This window comes from Solanum verrucosum, unplaced genomic scaffold (genome assembly GCF_900185275.1).
Source record: "Solanum verrucosum unplaced genomic scaffold, falcon-dt-bn FXZP01000236.1, whole genome shotgun sequence".
In the NCBI taxonomy this organism is placed as follows: domain Eukaryota; kingdom Viridiplantae; phylum Streptophyta; class Magnoliopsida; order Solanales; family Solanaceae; genus Solanum; species Solanum verrucosum.
In genome coordinates, this window is record NW_026020806.1 from 63,338 (window position 1) to 74,950 (window position 11,613).

The window sequence follows — 11,613 nt, forward strand, 5'->3', positions numbered from 1 at the left end:
AGCCAACCGTTTAAAGATTCTAGAATCTTTAAATGTGACATGCATATTGTGTGGAGCATTTCCATTTACCTAGTAGATTAGGTTTATATGGACTATTATCAACTTATTTGGTTCACATATTAGTTATCATTCGTACGATTATTATTCTTATATATGAATAATAATGAATCATGACCAAATGTGTGGATTATAACTTTTGGTTATTGGACTATGTCACGACCCAGAATGTCGTGATTGGCACCCACACTAACCATCCGGTGGGAGAACCACTACTACAACCCAAACTAAGCAACTAAACCAAAACTAAGGCAATTAAGTTACGGAAGCAAGTTAATTAACTAAACAAATGCGGAATTAACAACCCCTAGAACCTGAAAGTCAATGTACCAAAACTCTACCAATGACAAGTCTAAGAACAAAGGGGTACGACCCCAAAACTAAACAACACCTTAAACAAATAGTCTGAGTCCGAAAAGAGTGGACTTAAACAAGAGAGATTTATGGTAGCCCGAAGGAACTGATTCACCCTTGAATCCGGTCACGCTCAATAGTCACCTAGCTGAGGTCTATCAATAGCCGCCTGAAGATGCCCTATACTCAACAAAAATAAGAGCAAGTGTAGTAACAGTACACAACCACAATGTACTGGTAGGATCACACGGCTATCCCACTAAGTGAAACATATATAAGTAATTACAACGATATAACCATATAACATACCGAATATCAACAACATTGATTTACACAATCTTCATAGCATAAGAGAACCACACCACAGCCACTCTTAAAGTCCACTTGTGCAATGCATGAATGAAGTCTCATTCCCTCACTCACACTAAGTAGAACTCTTTGAGAAGTCATAAGTCATAGTCCATGCTCATGTTCATAACAATAAGTCAATATATTACAATTCAATGGTCCTCTCATGGAACCCAAACACAAAATTTTCAAACCGTCGGTCATATAAAATTAAAACTAGATCTATATAAGCAAGTTTACTTTGAAAAACAAAAAATGTGCATCAAGTAGCCAAATTTTCTTTTAATACATCAACAAATCGTTTAATTTGGCTTCAATTAATATTTATATATTTTAATTTTTATTTATACATAAATAAATATGTGTTCTATGTGATATTTTTGTTAGGTATTTGCCTTGAGTTTTTTTTTTTTTTACCACAAATAGGTTTTCCTTTTTCTAAAAGGAAAACATAAAATTTTCGTATTTGGCTAGTCTTTTTCTCGTAGAAAAATGTTTAGGTCTCTATATATAGAGGTTCGTTCCTTCTAACTTAATCAACATTTACAATGTCGTCTTAGGGGTTTTGAGAGTTTTGGTTAGGGAGGAGAATTTGTGGGACATAAGTGATAAATTATTACTTGTGAACCTCCTTGTATTCCGAGTGAATTGGTTGACGTTATTTCTAGCTATATTTTGTACTCTCATAATTATATAGTGAATTGTTCATCTCATCTTGTGGATATAAGTCGATTGACCAAACCACGTTAAATCTTTGTGTCTTATGTTCTATCTCTTGTTTGTCTTCTTGCCAGATATATAATGTCAAATTAAAATATATACTATGTATATACTATATCTTTCCTTTTTATGAAATTGTGTGGACAATAGTTTTAAATGGCTATTCATGAATTTTTTGTTTTCTTGTCTTTTACAACTTGTTTGGCACCTATCCTAAATCTGACATGATGACTAGGACTTTTGGTTTATCTTTAGTTTTCATTTTTTTGCTTTTCTCGTTTGGCGTCTGAAGTTTATGTTGAGTTCTGATTAAATTTAAATTGTACATTGCAAGGTCTATTTAGGGATGATACTTCCAACAAAAAAAATTCATAACCAATGCTGAAACCTTATAATTTTGATTAAGAATAAAACAATCTCACCACTACACACCACAACTCATGTTAAAGTTTATCTTTAGTTATTTTATTGACATTATGTGAACTGTGGAGTATTTCCATAAATAGGTCGCTAGGATTTTGTTGGTCCTAAATAGATTCGTTTGGTTCATTTACTAGTTATACATATAAATTATAAGATAAGATTACTTTACGATAAACAAATTATTATGTGACGAATAATAATACAAATGATATTAACCACTTAATTATATTAAGACTGAGATTCTAGAATAATTTAGTGTAGATATTAACCACCAACTACTTAAATGTCTTTAGTTAAACCAAGATTAGTTTTTCTTATATAAACTCTATATTTTTGAAGTATCTTCTTCTTTTGTTATTAATATTCTCGAAAGAGATGCTTATGAAACTCCTTCATATAGGTCAATTCCCCCTTATATGGATAAATCTTAATTCATAATTAATTATGCTTTGAAAATGAAATACACCCATCATTTTGAAAGGAATAATTACGATTCTAAATCCTTGTATGACAAAGCATGGGCCATGGATTTAAAGAATGCAAAGTCCATATATATAAGATTACATTATGAGTGAAGAGAACACATATTTGAGCAAAAATGACAACATCTTTCCCCATGAATGCTGGTGATGGTGTTTATAGCTACTCCAAAAACTCCCATTTGCAGGTAGTGATCTCTAGTATATACTATACATAAGCACATATTCTCGTAAAAAAATCAAGTCCATACGTGAGGGGAGTGTTAAGAATTTATTTAAATAATAAAAGTGTGTTATCCAACTTATCTCAAGCACATATTTTTGTACAAAAAATTCTTTTGTGAGTGAATGTTAAACTCTAAACTAAGAATTCATCAAGAACAATGTTGGATTATGCCAATTTAATTCCTGTCTGTGGCAAGGTCCACGAGGGGGCTGGGTGGCCTATAATATTGGATTCATGATCAAACATGCTTGATTGACTTAGTTAAGAAATAAAGTTATGCCTTTGATATTAGCTATATTTTTTGACATGTGTGATTGTAAATGTTTGATCCTAATAAGTAGTATAGTCAAGATCATTGTTCGATTCCTAAGAGCATCATGATGCATGAGGCAGGTGTTGGGAGGAGGATTGTTGGGTAGCACCAACATCTGGCCTATGACAAGGCCTGCGAGTGGGTTGGGATGGCCCCGGATGGAGTTATGATAGAACGTGATGTTTACTTGGTGTTAGTTAATAAATAAAGTTGTGTCCATGTTATTAGCTAAAACTTTTGGCATGCTAGTAAATATTTGATACTAACAAGCCATACAACAATTATATTTATAGTTAGTGAACTTATCCACGGTAAAAGTAAAACACAATTTTATATCACACTAAATAATTGATTGTAGTTTACCCACTATAATAGTAAAATAAGTAACTTTACATGTTATAACACAAACATTCATAAATATTTTTTGTCGTCACATTAAAGTAACTGAACTTTTCTATCAACGTGACTATGCAGAAAGAAATGATAGATGGTGCAAAGGAGATGGTGAGAGATGCAACTATTCGAAAGCTTAACATCAAGATTATATTATCTTCTTCAAACACATTACGTATTGCAGAGTTGGGATGTTCTATTGGACCAAATACTTTTAGTGCAATGCAATATATTGTAGAAGCTCTAAAGGACAAGTATTTAATTATTATACCAAGACCAAGTCATAAATTTTACCAATAATATTCCTGAATTTTAAATATTTTTCAACGATCATGTCACTAATGATTTCAATATCCTCTTTCAATCACTACCCTTTGATCGATCCTACTATGCATATGGAATTCCATGATCTTTTTATGGTAGGTTATTTCCATCGCGATCTATACATTTTGTACATTCTTCTTCTGGTATAAATTGGTTATCCAAGATTCCAAAAGAACTGGTAGATGAGAAATCCCCAGCATGGAATAAGGGATTGATTCACTATGTTGGTGCATCAAATGTTGAAGTAGTGAATGCTTATTTTGCTCAATTTGAAAAGGACATGCATGGAAATATTCTTTAATGTAAGAGCTGAGGGGATTGTTCAAGGAGGAATGATGGTGCTTATCATAGCATTTTCGGGTTATATACGTCTCATGAGATATTTTGGTTCTAGTCTTATGGATTTGGTGAACGAGGTATTCTCTATTTCATTTTATATGACAATGTTTTTCCTCTTGGTTTTCTTTGATCATGTGTATTATGATAATCACTTTAGTTGGTATTTACGATATTAAATATGAAAAACACTTTTTTCAAATAGATTAAAAAGAAAATATGTTCACATAAATTGAAACAACGCTGAGCATACACTTGTAATTGATGTTTCTTTCCTTTTGCCATAGGGTAAGTTAGATGAATCTCTAGTTGACACATTCAATTTGCCATTGTATTATCCCTCTCTTCAAGACATGACTAAAGTAGTGGAGAAAAATGGACTTTTTAGTATAGAGAGAATGGAGTTGATAAATATCAAATCAAATCTTGTGGATGAGGCTGATGCAAAAACTTTAATGACAAGTCTAAGAAGTTCTATAGAAGGAGTTATAATCAGTCATTTTGGAAGTAAAATAGCAGAAGAAGCTTGTGCAAGAATAATTCTCAAAAGTGAAGAAATTTTAGAATGAATGAAAGTTAATAATGAGAAACCAAGCATATTGTTTGTTGCTTTGAAGCGTAAATGAATTTCTATATAATTTAGGTCTATGGAGAGATGATGTGTGACACATCTCGCAGACCAATACTATGTTTTGCCTAATGTTTTTGGATTTTCTTCATTTGTTTCACTTTTCTAAGAATGTATTTTTGTGATTATGAAACAAAAAGAGGCCAAGTACTATATGCTTTTACTAATATTATCAACTTTTAAGACAAAAAAATACCTTCTACATAAAAAATCTTAACTTATAATTTCTAACTTATAAATGATAAGTAATAAATTCATCTGAACAGACTCTTAAGTAATCAATTAATTATATGCATTATATAACATTCCATGTACTCATAGTGTAATAATCTATTCATTACTATTATTCATCATATAAAGAATCTTGCATCATAATTCATACGTATAACTAGTATTTGAACCAAACGATGCGACATCAAATTTATCAGTTTGTTTCAAATGTGTTCATGATAGCTAAAGAAATATCTAAAGATAACCATAAAGTCCAAGTCATGTTACAGTTTATGACAAATGCATATTTATTATTTAGGTTATAAATAGACCTATATTTGCTGAATTAATAGGAAATCTTAAAGGTATTTTTATTTAATTTTGAAAATATCACATGACTTAAAAATTATCCCATATTTACTGAATTAAAAGAAAATCGATCTGTCTATATTTGATTCAAAAGAGACAATAGCACACCATGCTAATAATATCTTTGAGTCTATCAACCCAACGGAAAAGCAAAGTAGGGCTGATAGCCAGCTTTATTGATTATCAATATATGGAATTGTGTGGATAATTATAACTTTGAATTATTGGAGATATATTTATTTTCTTCTTATATTACAATTTGTTTGCACTTATCCCTATTTCAATTATTACATGAATTTGAATTTTGAAAGGTCCATATATAATATGATTGGATATTTCCTAATTTTAGACAATTAGATGTGACATGCATATTGTGTGGAGCATTTCCATTTACCGACTTATTTGGTTCACATACTAGTTATCATACATACTATTTATAATGCATGCTTATTTTTGTACAATGAATAATAATGAATGAATAAATGTGTGGATTATAACTTTTGGTTATTGGACTATTGGAGATATTTTTTATTTCTTCTTATGTTACAAACTTGTTTACACTTATCCCAATTTCAACTGTAACATGATTTTGAAGTTTGACGAGTCCATACACAATAACAATTATACTAAGATACTCAATAAAATTTTATAATGTACTCGATGACTTTTCCTACTTTGAAATTAAAGTGAGTAATAATAACATTGCTTATCCTTGTTAATATCTTATATTATGCTTTACATAGCGAATTAAACAGCTTTGTAAATATAAAAAAAAATTACTTGTTATATAGTTTGAATGAGAAAATTTTGTGATTCCATGAAGAGAAAGTGGACCATGTAGTTCTAAAAATTAAAGTATGTATTCAATAGAGCTGGGGAAATTGTTCATGGAGGAATGATAGTGCTTATTACACCATTTTCAAGTTATGTACGTCTCATGAATTTCTTTGGCACTAGTCTTACGGATTTGGTGAATGAGGTAAGTAAATATTTTGAGTTTAAGTTATATATATCGTCACTTTAAAAAAAATTACTCCATAGGCGAACCTAAAGGCAAGGGCAGACTTGCCATTATATTGAAGTTATGGGTTCGACATAACATTGGCTCAGATTCAATATTATATTTGTGATAAGAAATTCATTTAAAATGTATAAATAACATATCTCGCATCAGGTTATTATCTTTTCATCTTACACCGTAACTAGTATGCTAAGTCGTGATATATTTTAGAAGATAAGTTTGTAAGTATATCTTTGGCTCAGACCTTGTATATATGTTTAGAATTTCATTAAACATAAATAAGTAATAAATGTAATTGAGATTTATTTATTTTTTTCCACATGGAAAGTTAGATGAGTCTTTAGTTGACTCATTCATTTTGCCAATGTATTTTCCATCTGTTGAAGACATGACTAAAGTGATGGAGAAAAATGATTGTTTTAGCATTGAGAAAATTGTCAAAGCTTGTGGATGAGGCTGATGCAAAGACTTTAATGATAAACCTAAGAGCTGTTTTAGAAGAACTTTTAATCAATCATTTTGGGAGTGAAATAGCAAAAGAGGCTTGTCAAAGGACTATACTCAAAAGTGAAGAAATTTCAGCATGGATGAAAGCTAATTATGAAAAATCATGTCAATTATTTATCGCTTTGAAGCGTAAATGAATTTCTAAAAAAAATCTATATATTATATAATTCATGTTTGTGAAGAGATGATGTGACACGTCTCATATGTCAAGTTTTATGTTTTTCCTAATATTTTTTTTCCCTCATTTGTTTCACTTTATGTTATCTATAAAGAAATTTTTTTTTAAAAAAATCTTTATTAACTTCCTTTTTCTTTTTTCTTTTTTGCCTAAAATTTAATTTGATAAATTAAAGATATATTTCACAATCAAAATAGATTTGATATTTTATCTCCTCCCTGACAAATTAAAAATATATCTCAAGATATCATTAAAATGATGTGGAAACGACAAGAAGACCAGACAAGAAATGGCCTCCATTTGGGACCTAATGGAATATGAGAGCCGGATAAAAAGGCTCATTTGGTCGGAGAACAAGTTATTATGAGATTAATTATTGCAGAATTATTATCACATTGGAATAAAATAACACTATAAATACGGAATAAGTAATTCTGTAAGTTTATTCTAATTAAATAGGTGATAAATATATTCTAAAATTAATTATTCCTCAACTTTCCATAATTTCTAGCAATATTCAAAAATAAAAAATTCACAAACTTGCCCCCCTGGCAAGGATAACATCAGCATAAGTAACACATGTGCCAAACAATTATTTTATTATATATATATATTTCATGAAGATAATGCTAGGGTTTTGATAGGAAGGCCTATATATATTCTACAAGCATAGGTGAATTTATAGCTAAAATATGAGATACTTGAATTCGTATTTTTTAATAAAATTATATATATATATATATTTAAAAATTGAATTTTTTTTTTGATGATGCTATATTATAAGAAGGCTAAATAACTTATCTTAAATATACTAGGGGTTAGTTCTCATTTAGTAAATTTTTTAATGATACATCCATTTTTAAAAATTATAATTCGTCTCTATCAAGACATGTTTTCAAAGAAATAATAATTAATATATACTCTTCAAGTTGATTTACTTTTGAAAAATAATGTACTACGAAATTTGAAAATGACTACTCATCGTACATTATTTTTTTTCCCAGACAAGTATTGTCGTTTTCTTTTGTTTATTATTCGGTCGTGGTACGAAATATATTGATTCAATTAATTCAAATTTATGTGGTTTATATAATTTATTTAAAGGATATTATAGTCTCAAATTCGCGGGTTAGCGTGTATTTAAATTCTTTATATAATCTTGAGTAATTCTCATTTTTTAAGTAAACTTTTAGGGTTGAAATAGATTTAAGAATTATTTATTTAATATCGTATAGGCGCGTCCCAGTTAATTAATTACTTAACGTTGAGAATGCACTTAAATTCTTTATATAATTATAAACGATCCTCACATCTTGAATAAATTAACTTATGAGGTTAAATAAGACTCAAAGTCCATTTCTTTAATAAGGGAGATAGAGATAAATCAAGCTAAAATTTTGAATTTATAAATTCTTAATTTTAAATAATGTCTGAATTCTGAATAAATTATTTCTACAACATATATTATATAATTCAGGTCTATGAAGAGATAATGTAACATATCTCGCCAGCCAAGTACTATGTTTTGCAGAATTTTTTGGATTTTCCTCATTTGTTTCACTTTATGTTCTCTACAAAGAAAATTAAAAAGTGTCTTTGTTAATTTTTCTAAATTGGCCTCCCTTTATTGCTCTTTTTCTCCCCAGTAATAACTAATTTTTACCTTTTCCTCATTAATTGTCCTTTTAACTTTCTTAGTTTTCGCTTAAAATTTATGCTAAAAAATTCAAAATCCTTTTCCAAGAATGTATTCTTGTGATTTTTGAAACAATAAGAGGCCAAGAACTATGTGTCACACCCCAAAACCGGATGTGATGGCACGTGTCCAAACCCCACCGGACACGTCAGTCTAACACCCAAAAACCCGACGATGCGGAATTAATAAAACAAGAATAAGATAGAAAGATAAGCGGAAGTCTTTAAATAAACTCAACATAACCCCAGAATTGGTTGTCACATGTACAAACCTCTAATACGGAATCTGAATAAAATATACAAGTCTCATAGTAAAGTTCTAGAATAGAACAGAACAATAAATATAGATAACTTGAGGGCACGTCTGGAATGAACCGCTACCTCTCAAGTAAGTCTGGAAGCTCTAATCTGAAGATGAGTAATAAGCCGGATCTGATAGATCTGTCAACCTACACAACTGTGTAGAAGCAAGGGTGAGTACCAAAAGCAACGGGTACTCGCAAGTAACACTAAACTAAGCTAAACTGCAGCTATAAACAACTCCTTTCAATCCCAACCGAACCACCGAAACTTCATTCTAACAGCGAACCAACAACCTATACTACACAATTCATAATCAACAGATATATCCAACAGTGTCTCAACATCAACCTCATATCCTCGTGTAAGAGCAAATAGATCATATATCACATGAAGAGGGGCAAATAGGTAAAGTCCACACACCACAGACAAAGATGAAGTCAAATGCGATGCAAATGCAATAATGATGTCATGTAGTCATGATGCATGTCTGTCCTACGATACACATCTGTTGACGTAATCAGTCCGCGCTGAATACTCAAATCAGAACCCATGGGGGCCACACATGTGTAACACCCCGACTTTTCAAAACATCTAAATTAACTCGTATATTCGTGGAAAGACAAGGAGGGTGAGTAATAAATTAAGAATGATGTGGTATGTCCTATTTTAAGTGTTCAGGTGTTGCATCTCAAGTTAGGTAAGTGGCAAAATAAAAGTTGGCGGAAGTTATCGTAATTTCCTTCTTAAAGATTTCTCTGAAATTTGGGTCAAATGTCTTGGAGGTTTTCTCCCAATCTATAAAGAGTTATGGGGCCCACAAACTATTGAATCGAAGGTCTACGAGTCTAGTTTCCAACGCATCAAACCGTTCATTCATACGACTTCAGAATAGAGAGATATTCGCATTTTCGTGGGACTGCGCAAGCAGGCGCGTGAGGTGGGGCCCTAGGTCGGTGGAAAGTGTATATATCTTCTTCTTCGCGTTTTTTCTTCATTTTTAAGCTAATTATACAGAGAAAACATAGAAACCCATTTTTAGGATCAAGTAAAATATCGATTTTCTCGACGTAAGTTCTTGACGAAAGTTGTTCTACGCGTTGGGCTCATCATCGTGGTATAATTTGTTTTATCGATTGCGTAGAATATCACATTTTAATGTTGGACAGCAGGGGTTTGAATATATTTAAAGGTTTTGAGGTGAATTACGAAGCTAAGATCGAGGTAAGACCCTTCTTTCATCGACTCTAGCTTTTATAAGCACCAAATAGCAATTTGCGATGGAAACACATATCTTTTATTGTATTGTCATGGTATCTTTTATTTTATGTATTGATTACGGTCCTACCTTGTTGTAGTATCGAGGGAGTTACGAGTTAAAGTCTTTAGGCGACGTGAATTTAGCGAAAAAGGTATGTTAAGGCTATTCTCTTCCTATGGCATGTTCCTTAAAGCTTAGGAGCAATGTAATTGAGATGTTATCGTTGTTATACTTGTAGCCATCATTGTTGATTGTTGGTTGCTCTAGTGCGTATAATCCTCTCTTATCGGGATTCTTATTCAGTAGTAACATTCGTATGTTGGACACGACTTAGAGGCTAATTGTATAAGTTGCCTATAACTAAATTGCTCACTTTTAGCTGTTGGATTGTTATTGTTGCCTTTGGGCTATTGTTGTTAACTGCAGGAATGTGATCTATGCCTAGCAGGGTTATGTTCTGCCTACAGGGCTGTATGGATGCCTAAAAGGGCTATGAGTTGCCTACGGGGCTATATTGATGCCTAGAAGGGCTATGAGTTGCCTACGGGGCTATATTGATGCCTAGAAGGGTTATGAGTTGCCTACGGGGCTATATTGATGCCTAGAAGGGTTATGAGTTGCCTACAGGGATATATATTGAAGCCTAAGAAGGTTATGTACTCCCTACATGGCCATGTTGTTGCCTAAGAGGGCTATGAGATGTCTATAAGCTATGTTGTTGCCTAAGAGGGCTATGAGATGTCTATAAGCTATGTTGATGCCTAAGAGGACTATGTGACTGCCTGCGGGGCTAGGAGACTACCGATAGGGGTATACAGGCTGATTGGCACCTTCCGGGCTTATGGGGGCCTGAGTAGGTGGTCTTGTGTGCTGTTTGTACCTACCGAGCTTATGGGGGCTTGGTTAGGTTGTTGTTTTATTATTTTTGATAAATTTAGATTTAGAAGCAGGTCAGTATAACTATTTTATCCTTAATTTATTTATCAGATTATTCCAGTATATCAGGATACCTCATCATAGTCTATTGCCTTTCATACTCTGTACATTATTTTGTACTGACGCCCCATTGCCTTGGGGCGCTGCATTCATGCATGCAGGTCCTGACAGACGACCGAGTAGACCTCCTTATCAGCAGGATTGACTTTTATCCGGTTGGTCAGCCCCTTTCCTCCGGAGCTGCCAGAGTTGGGAGGTTTGTTAACTTTTGTTGTATATATTCTCATGGGTAGGCTGGGGCCCTGTCCCACCAATCTTTACTACTCTTAGAGGCTTGCAGACTAGTGTGTGGGGTTTATAGCTACGTTATGGCCATGCTGGCCTATGTTGTTGGTTTGCTGAAGCTTGTGAGCTGTTTGATGTATTGTACTGATATTTACCTATTTTTAGTTTTGGTATAGATATCATGGTGGCCTCGACGGCCCAATCAGGACTTCTGTGCTAGTTGGATATTTCTTTATATGAACTCTTGGGA

General features: G+C 32.3%; 1 pseudogene; it reads left to right on the forward strand.

The window, feature by feature from the left end:
- The first annotated feature begins 2,500 nt into the window (after positions 1–2,500).
- On the forward strand, positions 2,501–6,845 carry LOC125813166 (loganic acid O-methyltransferase-like; annotated as a pseudogene).
- Positions 6,846–11,613: the final 4,768 nt, after the last annotated feature.